The following is a 9523-nucleotide window of genomic DNA, read 5'->3' as shown; positions in this document are numbered from 1 at the left end:
ATGCATGTAAGAATTGGGGTTTTTAAAATTTAAAAAATAAAAAACTAAAATTAAAACAACAACAACAACAACAACAACAAAAATAAATAAATAAAAAGAAATGATACAAATGAGCTTACAAACAGAAAGATATTCACAGACTTAGAAAATGAACTTATGGTTTCCAGAGGGAAGGAGGGAGGGAAGGGATAGATAGGGAGTTTAGGATGGACATGTTCATGCTGCTATACTTAAAATGGATAACCAAGAAGCCCTGCTATATAGCAGGAAACTGCTCAGAGTTATGTGGCAGCCTGGATGGGACAGTAGTTTGGGGGAGAATCGATACATGTATATGTATGGTTAAGTCCTTTCACTGTTCACCTGAAACTATCACAATATTGTGAATTGGCTATACTTAAATACAAAATAAAAAGTTACAAAAAAATAAAAACAAATACAATTTATGGTTTCTTTTCTGACTTCTTTACCTGAAAGGAAAATTAGGGTCATATTCATTTCATTTATTTTGAATTTCTCAAAGCAAAGTTGCTATATAAATTCATAGTTAAGGACTAATATTTAAATGTTTGTTAAAAATTCTATCCATAATTTAATATGATATCATTTTATATGATGCTTTATATATCATTCTTAGAAAACATACTTCTGTCAACTTGTGTATATCTCTATATCAGTACATTCATTATACTTCACACAAGTACATGTGTATGTACAAGTATTAGAGGCATTTATCTTTGACAAAATCTCTGATTCATATTGCAGCTTGGTTTACATGTCAAGTTTGGGAAATGACAAGATACTGAGGTTTATTCTTGGGACTCCATTTGTATGCAACTAATGTCTAAGGTCTGTGTATTCAACTTTCTCTAATGTTTCTACAATCTAGCTTTCATTCCGCATCTCCACATTGACTGACTTAGTTTAGCGCCTGCCCTCTTTCTAATGTTTTAACTTCCTTGCTGGCTTCTATCTGCATCTTTAGAGACACGCAGAAATATGAAAGCTGGAAGAACAGTCAGTGATTATTGGTCGATTGTTACCACCATCACCAATTAAGAAGAGGAATTTAAAATTTTCATGTGATTTAAACTGTATTCTAACTATACCAAAGATTGAGAGACAGGTTGATCTAAATCTTCTTCTGCTCCCCAAAGTTAGGTACTGCCCAGAGGGAGTCAGAGCTAGCACGTACATCTGCCTGCCCCACCCTCCAGACATGTCCCCTTCATCGAGGTGTGGTCTCTGGTGGGGGCTCCTGAGATGAAAATGCTTCAGCAACCTCAATAGCAGGACCCTGCATTACATCTTGAAAAAGATCACCTTCCAAAACACTTGCCATCCATGGAATCTATGGGCAGTGACTCTGAAAGTGTAGCCCAAAAGAGGAAAGTGGGTGAAGAGCTGAGCAGGGCACTATGAAAATGGCAAAAAAAGATCAGGGTCAAGGGTGCATCTGTGCTAATGCATGTCAATTTTCCATCATTTCTACACTCGCATCTTTTAACCAAGGCTACAATGAAAAGCAAATCCCTATTCGAACCTAATAAGTGTTTTTATTCATATGAATGAATTCTACTCTTGTACTTATCCTTTTATCCTAAATTTACATACATTTTATCCTTGTAAGTTCTCTGATTGCTCTACAATGTCTAAAAGTAGACTTAAAGAGTACAATGATATAATGCATTTAAAATTAAGAATATTGTAATGAATAGAAAATGAACAATACAAAACATGATTGTAAGAGCACTTCTAGCTTAATTAAAGAGATACCTTAATTTTTCATTTCATTTTATTTTTCTACTAGCTGTCTTCCACATCAACAAATCTTATCCTTTCCCAATAACTGATGCTGAAGTTTAGCTCCACTGTAGTGGATTGAATGACATTTCCTCCCCCCCCCCCCCAAATTCACATCCTCCTAGAACCTCAGAATGCAATCTTATTTAGAATCAGATCTTTGAAGGATCATGAAGTGAAATAATCCTGGATTTATAAAGGACCCTGTGGAGGACTGACATTATTACAAAGGAAGGAGAGTCCGTTATCCAAGGACTGACATCATTACAAAAGAAAAAAGAGAGTGGTTGAAAATCATAGAAGAAGGTAATGGGAAGCCAAAGAGTCAGAGCCTGGAGAGCTGCATGTACAAGTCCAGGTGTAGCAAGGGCTGCCAGCAACCGCCAGGAGAGAGGGTGAGATAGGGGGTGGTTTCCCTCGCAGCCTCTAGAAGGAACTAGCCTTGCTGTCAACTTGCTTTCAGGCTTTTGGCCTCCCAAGCTATGAAAGAATAAATTTCTATTGTTCTAAGCCACTTAGTTTGTGGTAACTTACCAGGCAATCCAAGGAAACAAATACACCCACCTTTAAGGTCACTATTGGGGTGCTGGTTTGTGCAGTCCTGTCTGCTGGGCAGTTGCTAGGTGTCCTTCCTCCCTGACCTTTGAACACAGGTGCATCCCCTTGAGATTCAGGAGACATAGCTAAGCCTACAGGTGGATGTGAAGTCTAGGACCTCCGCTCTCCAAAGCAGTCCTTCTGGGTCCTTTCCCCTCTCATCTCACCTGCCGCGTCAGGGCCCCTCTGTCTGGATGGGTGTCATGATGTGCCCAGAGAAGGAGGCGCTAGTCCCAGCATTCTCAGGTTTCCCAAAGCTGTCTGGACATGGCCGCCGTGAATGGGCCCAGGACAGGCGTGCCTACATGTCTCTCCCTCCATGGAACTTTTCACACAGTCTGTCTTATCAAGGAAATCTCCCCTGCTCTGTGTCTGTCGAATGTGATGCCCACAGTAAAGTCCTCTTCTCAGGTCTCCAGGTTTGGTTCTGGGCAGACTCTGAAAACTGCTTGAAGCTGGACATTGAACAATGGCTTTTCTGTTGGTGGTAGTGCTATCTACTCTCTCTCAGAAGGAATAAATGCTCTCGATTCAATGGATGGGACACATCCCTAGTGGCTCAGACAGTAAAGTATCTGCCTGCACTGCAGGAGACCTGGTTTCGATCCCCAGGTTGGGAAGATCCCCTGGAGAAGGCAGTGGCAACCCACTCCAGTACCCTTGCCTGAAAAATCCCATGGAAGGAGGAGCCTGGAAGGCTACAGTCCATGGCATCACAAAGAGTCAAACACGACTGAGTGACCTCACTTCATGTCAATGATAGCCTGCTTTACTAGTAGCAAATTAAAATATCTTAGCAGGCCATTTCTCAAATATCACCTACATACAGTCTTCTATCCACTCAGTTACTCCGTTTTCAAGTATACACTGCATTCTGGATCCAAGAGATCATGCCACATCCTTGTCTTCAAGGATGTCACAGCATACAAATGCAACCCTAACAATAGCAGTAGTTACAACACAGTGCAACAGTGTCTCAGGAGGTGTGAGTGCTAGCTCATGTGAGAACTGAAAGCCACAGCTTCCTGCCTCCCCCTCCAGGATTGCTGCATTCCTGCCCTGTTACCTTGGTGTGGCTAACTAGGCACATGGTCCAAACACTGGCCATGTGAACAAATCAGCTCCCAGTCAGCATGGATACAGCTATAAACAACAAATGCCAGTCATACTCTTCATTTCCTAAGTTTTCTGAATTCTAGGAATTGAAGGACCTTTAAAATTATTTCCTAGGATTGGGGTGACTTTATGAACCTCACTTTCTCAGCTGGAGGTGAAGCAGTGAGCCATGCTTTGCCCAGTATAAGGACATTTCCACATTTGGCCTCTAAGGAGAGCCCAAGGCCCATTGCTGTACCCTCTTAATCACCAAAAGCAGAATTGGAATCATTTTGTTTATGCTTCTTCTGCTGTGCAGGAGTCTTTTTTAGCTTGATGTTTAGCTTGATGTAGTCCCACTGTTTAGCTTTTATTTCATTGCTGTGTTTTAGGTGTCATATCCAAAAAATAATTACCAAGCGCCCCTGTCAGGGAGCACTTATGTTTTTCTAGTTATTTTATGGTTTCAAAGCTTGCATTAAAAAAAAAAAATCCACTTTGAGTTACTTTTTGTAAGTGCTGTGAACTATGAATCAATCCAGTTTCTTTTATTTGTGAATATCCAATTATCCCACTATCCCAACACGAGTTCTTGAAGACTATCTTTTCTGCATTGAGTATTCCTGGTCAAATATTAGTTGGTTGCATACACTTGGGTTTGTTTCTGGGCTTTTGATTCTGTTCCATTTGTCTATTTGCCTGTTTTTACATCAGTACCATACTGTTTTGATGACTATAGTTTTATAGTATATCTTGAAATCAGAAAGTGTGATGTCTTCTGCTTTGTTCTTCTTTAAACCATCAACAAAGTGAAAAGACAACCTATGGAATGAGGAAAATGCAAAAATCTGATAAGGGGCTAATCCAAATTTATAAAGAACCTATACAACCCACTCAGTAGCAAACAGACGAAGAACCCAATTTAAAAAAATGGGTAAAAGACCTGAATAGATATTTCTTCAAAGAAAAACACAAAAGTCAACAAAATACATGAAAAAAATGCTAAACATCAATAGTCATTAGAGAAATGAAAAATAAAACCACTATGAGGTATCACATCACACTTGTTGGAATGGTGATTATCAAAAAGATAAATAAATGCTGGTGAGGGTGTGGAGAAAGGGAAAATTTGTGCACTATTTTAATGGAAATGTAAATTGGTACAGCCATTATGAAAAACATTATGGTGGTTCCCCAAAACCTAAAAATGAACCAAATGATCCAGCAATTTCAATCCTGGGAATATAACCAAAGGAAACTGAAATGATATTTGAAAAGATACACATACCCTACCCCAATGTTCATTACAGAATTATTTACAATAGGAGAGACACAGAGACAACCTAACTATCCACTGAGGTATGGATTGAATGTGTGTGTGTGGCGACATTTCTATCTGTTCTTCCCTGTGTGTGTGTGTATATGTGTGTGTGTGTGTGTGTGTGTGTGTGTAAAGATCATTATGACCCAGATAATCACAATGGTGTGATCACTCACCTAGAGCCAGATATCCTGGAATATGTAGTTAAGTGTGCCTTAGAAAGCATCACTACGAACAAAGCTAGTAGAGGTGATGGATTCCCAGTTGAGCTATTTCAAATCCTAAAAGATGATGTTATGAAAGTGCTTCACTCAATATGCCAGTAATATTTGGAAAACTCAGCAGTGGCCACAGGACTGGAAAAGATTAGTTTTCATCCCAATCCCAAAGAAAGGCAATGCCAAAGAATGATCAAACTACTGCACAATTGCACTCATCTCACATACTAGTAAAGTAATGCTCAAAATTCTCCAAGCCAGGCTTCAGCAATATGTGAACCATGAACTTCTAGATGTTCAAGCTGGTTTTAGAAAAGGCAGAGGAACTAGAGATCAAATTGCCAACATCCAATGGATCATGTAAAAAGCAAGAGAGTTCCAGAAAAAACATCTATTTCTGCTTTATTGACTATGCCAAAGCCTTTGACTGTGTGGATCACAACACACTGTGGAAAATTCTGAAAGAGATGGGAATACCAGACCACCTTTCCTGCCTCTTGAGAAATCTGTTGCTAGGCTAGACAAAGCACAAGCTGAAATCAAGATTGCCTGGAGAAATATCAATAACCACAAATATGTAGATGACACGACCCTTATGGCAGAAAGTGAAGAACTAAAGAGCCTCTTGATGAAAGTGAAAGAGGAGAGTGAAAATGTTGGCTTAAAGCTCAACATTCAGAAAAAGAAGATCATGGCATCTGGTCCCATCAGTTCATGGGAAATAGATGGGGAAACAGTGGAAACAGTGTCCAACTTTATTTTGGGGGGCTCCAAAATCACTGCAGATGGTGAGTGCAGCCATGAAATTAAAAGATGGTTACTCCTTGGAAGGAAAGTTATGACCAACGTAGACAGCATATTCAAAAGCAGAGACATTACTTTGCCAACAAATGTCTATCTATTCAAGGCTGTGGTGTTTCCAGTAGTCATGTATGGATGTAAGATTTGGACCATGAAGAAAGCTGAGCGCCAAAGAACTGATGCTTTTGAACTGTGGTGTTGGAGAAAACTGTTGAGAGTCCCTTGGACTGCAAGGAGATCCAACCAGTCCATCCTAAAAGAAATCAGTCCTGAATATTCATTGGAAGGACCGATGTTGAAGTTGAAACTCTAATACTTTGGCCACCTGATGCAAAGAGCTGACTCATTTGAAGACCCTGATGCTGGGAAAGATTGAAGGCCAGAGAAGAAGAGGACGACAGAGGATGAGATGGCTGGATGGTGTCACTGACTCAATGGACATGAGTTTGGGTAAACTCCAGGAGTTGATGATGGACAGGGAGGCCTGGCGTTCTGTAGACCATGGGGTTGCAAAGAGTCGGACACGACTGAGCGACTGAACTGAACTAAACATATACATGCTCAGTAGCTCAGTCATGTCTGATTCTTTGTGACCCCATGAACTGTAGTCCACTAGGCTCCTCTGTCCATGGGATTTTCCAGGCAAGAATATGTGGCATATTATTTAGCCAGAAAATTAGAAAATTCTACCATTGGCAACACCATGGATAGACCTTGAAGACATTATGCTAAGTGAAATACGTCATACAGAGAAGGACAAATATTATATGATATTACTTACATGTGAAATCTAAAACAATACCAAACTCATAAAAAAAGTGATCAGGCTTGTGATTACCAGAAGTGAAGGTTAGAAAGAGGGGAAACTGGATGTTGTGGTAAAAAGAAACAAACTTTTAGTTATAAGAGAAATAACTACTAAGGATGTGATGTACAATATGATGACTACAGCTAACACTACTGTTAAGTTGTTGACACAGCTGCATTAAATTGTTAAGAGGACAGATGGTGAGAGTAAATCATATGAGTTTTCAACATCAGAGAATTTTTTTTCCATTTTTCTTTCTTTTCTTTTTTGCTGTCTGTGTGACCCCATAGACGGCACCCCACTAGGCTCCTCTGTCCCTGGGATTCTCCAGGCAAGAATATTGGAGTGGGTTGCCATTTCCTTCTCCAATGCATGAAAGTGAAAAGTGAAAGTGAAGTCATTCAGTTGTGCCCGACTCTTAGGGACCCCATGGACTGCAGCCCACCAGGCTCCTCTGTCCATGGGATTTTCTAGGCAAGAGTACTGGAGTGGGGTGACATTGCCTTCTCCGAATGTCAGCTGAACCTACTGTGGTAATCATTTCACAATATACAGAAATCAAATCATCATGCTCTATGTATGCCTTAAACATATGCAGTGATGTATGTCAATTATTTCTCAATAAAACTGGGGGGAGAAAAGAATTAGGATTAAGGGAGTGGCATCTGGGTGTTCCAGGAGGACTGGCTCTGCAGTGGCCTCCTTTATCTCACAGAGAAGATGAAGGACACAAGTGCTGTCTACTCTTCATTTCCTGCAACCCCAGGAAATCTCTTTTCTGGGACTGTTTGGCCTCTTTCAGCAGCCAGTTTCTGAGGCCCCTCATCACAGGGTGATAGAATGCACATTCTGTTACCACTCGTACCCCTGGATCTCACTGGGAGGTGTTTTCTCACTATGAGAAGTGGATAAGACACAGGATGTCCAGCAAAATTTGAATTTAAGATAAACGACAATACATTTTTAGTACTAGTGTGTCCTGAACATTGCATGGGTGCTAACATCACGGGACTGGGCCCACCAGTACCAGAACCCTGCCTTGGACTGGGAGCCAGAGCTTGTTGAGAGGCACTGCCTCTTCCTGGACCCAGACTTGATGCCTAGTGAAGCTCTCTGAATTTGTCTCAACTTTCCCCAGCACTCTGAGCTCACTTTACAAGCAGACACATCCAGTTTCACTGGGCAGGGAAGGAGTAAGCCTGGTAGTCCTGGAGTTAACACATGGTACAGATCAGAGACTCACATCCATTGTTAGAATCTGCTCTGAAGGACTGAGAATTAGGGTGTGGGTTTTTTGTTTCTTTTTCATGTCTGAAATCGATAAAGTTTAGCTTAACAATTAAAAAATGTTATGTTTTACATTCCTAAATCATGATTTAAAAATGCACATTGCCCAAATGGTTTTCAGCTATGACTGTGAGTGGTGACATTCTGCTCATGGCATTCAGAATTCTATCTTTGAATGCCATGGTAATCACTTGCTTCCTTTCAAGGCTGTCGTGTCTGGCACGAAATGGAAGAATTTAAAATACCACCCCAGTGGGCTCACACCCAACAGAGCTGGAACTTTTGAATGTACAGTTAATGACTCCTTGTGGGATATATGTCAATGAGACAGTGAGACAAGTGGTAACTGAAAGTAAAACATAATAATAAGTAAATACTTATAACAGAACTGTAGTGTAATTCAAGGCTACAGATAAGAAATTTGAGATTCACTCACTCATGATGTACTCAGATTAGATAAATTCGGCTCCTCTTGATTTCTTTAGTTTCAAACCAGTGCAGATCCTCCAGCTGGCCCTCGGCCCTGAGGATACAAAATGACAAGTGCCAGATGCCAGCAATGGGGAAGGAGTTCTGCCTCCTTGACTTCCCAGTCCCAGTGTGTGTGTGGCACAGAGTAGATGTTCACTTAGCATTTGCTGGATGGATTAATTAGACAAGAGATCCCTTGATATAAAATTACAGGGGAAGGATGCTATATATCTGGGTAAATCTGCCCCCATATTATACACAAACTCTAATAAATGGGTGGAGTTGATATCTTCCTTTTCTACAGTTTTCTCATCTCCATTGTCCTCACGCATCCTGAATAAAAGATGTCAGAATAGACCAGAAATCCTTCCTGAGAAAATGCTGGCACTGTCAACATTTTGCACACATCATGAGCTCAAGAATCAGGGTGCACCTGTGTTCTCATGGCATTTCAACCATCATCTGTTGCTAAATGTACAGATACAAAGTTATTCTCTAATTTAGAAAGAGCAAAGTCTCATATTTAGCAGGGATGTTTCTGATATAGCTCATATAGCATTATTCCAGGTAAAGTCAACAATTAAATTCAGTCTTGGAAGTAATTCAGTCTAACAAGGCTACAGGAAAGTGGCAGATGAAATATCAAAAAATAATGCAATCAAGAGCAAAGTAACAAAGATGGCAGAGGAATAGGATGGGGATACCACTTTCTCCCCCACAAATTCATCAAAAGAACTTTTAAACGCTGAGTAAATTCCACAGAACAACTTCTGAATGCTGGCAGAAGACATGAGGCACCCAGAAAAGCAGCCTATTGAGAAAAAGATGGCGGAGGAATAGGATGGGAAGACCACTTTCTCCCTCACAAATTCCTCAAAAGAACATTTCAACGCCGAGCAAACTCCACAAAACAACTTCTGTAGGCTGGCCGAGGACATCAGGCAACCAGAAAAGCAGACCATTGTCTTCAAAAACAGATAGGAAAAAATATAAAAGACGAAAAAGGAGACAAAGGAGGTGGGGAGGGAGCTCCGTCCCGGGAAGGGAATTTTAAGAAGAGAGGTTTCCAGACACCAGGAAACACTCTCCCTGCCGAGTCTGTGGTGAGCCTTGGAAATACAG

General features: G+C 40.6%; 1 long non-coding RNA gene across 1 annotated transcript in view; it reads right to left on the bottom strand.

Moving 5' to 3' along the window:
* Nucleotides 1-1793: 1793 nt before the first annotated feature.
* The window catches only part of LOC138423336 (uncharacterized), a 35919-nt gene continuing 28189 nt past the window's right edge, over nucleotides 1794-9523 (bottom strand). Inside the window, exons 2-3 of the long non-coding RNA XR_011250234.1 lie at nucleotides 8367-8453; nucleotides 1794-4317 (exon numbers count right to left, since the gene is read on the bottom strand). This is a non-coding gene — a long non-coding RNA (uncharacterized lncRNA). The remainder of the gene's footprint in view (nucleotides 4318-8366; nucleotides 8454-9523) is intronic.

The sequence above is a fragment of the Ovis canadensis genome, chromosome 18, assembly GCF_042477335.2.
Source record: "Ovis canadensis isolate MfBH-ARS-UI-01 breed Bighorn chromosome 18, ARS-UI_OviCan_v2, whole genome shotgun sequence".
Classification (NCBI taxonomy): Eukaryota; Metazoa; Chordata; class Mammalia; order Artiodactyla; family Bovidae; genus Ovis; species Ovis canadensis.
This window is presented reverse-complemented; position numbering and strand designations above follow the sequence as displayed.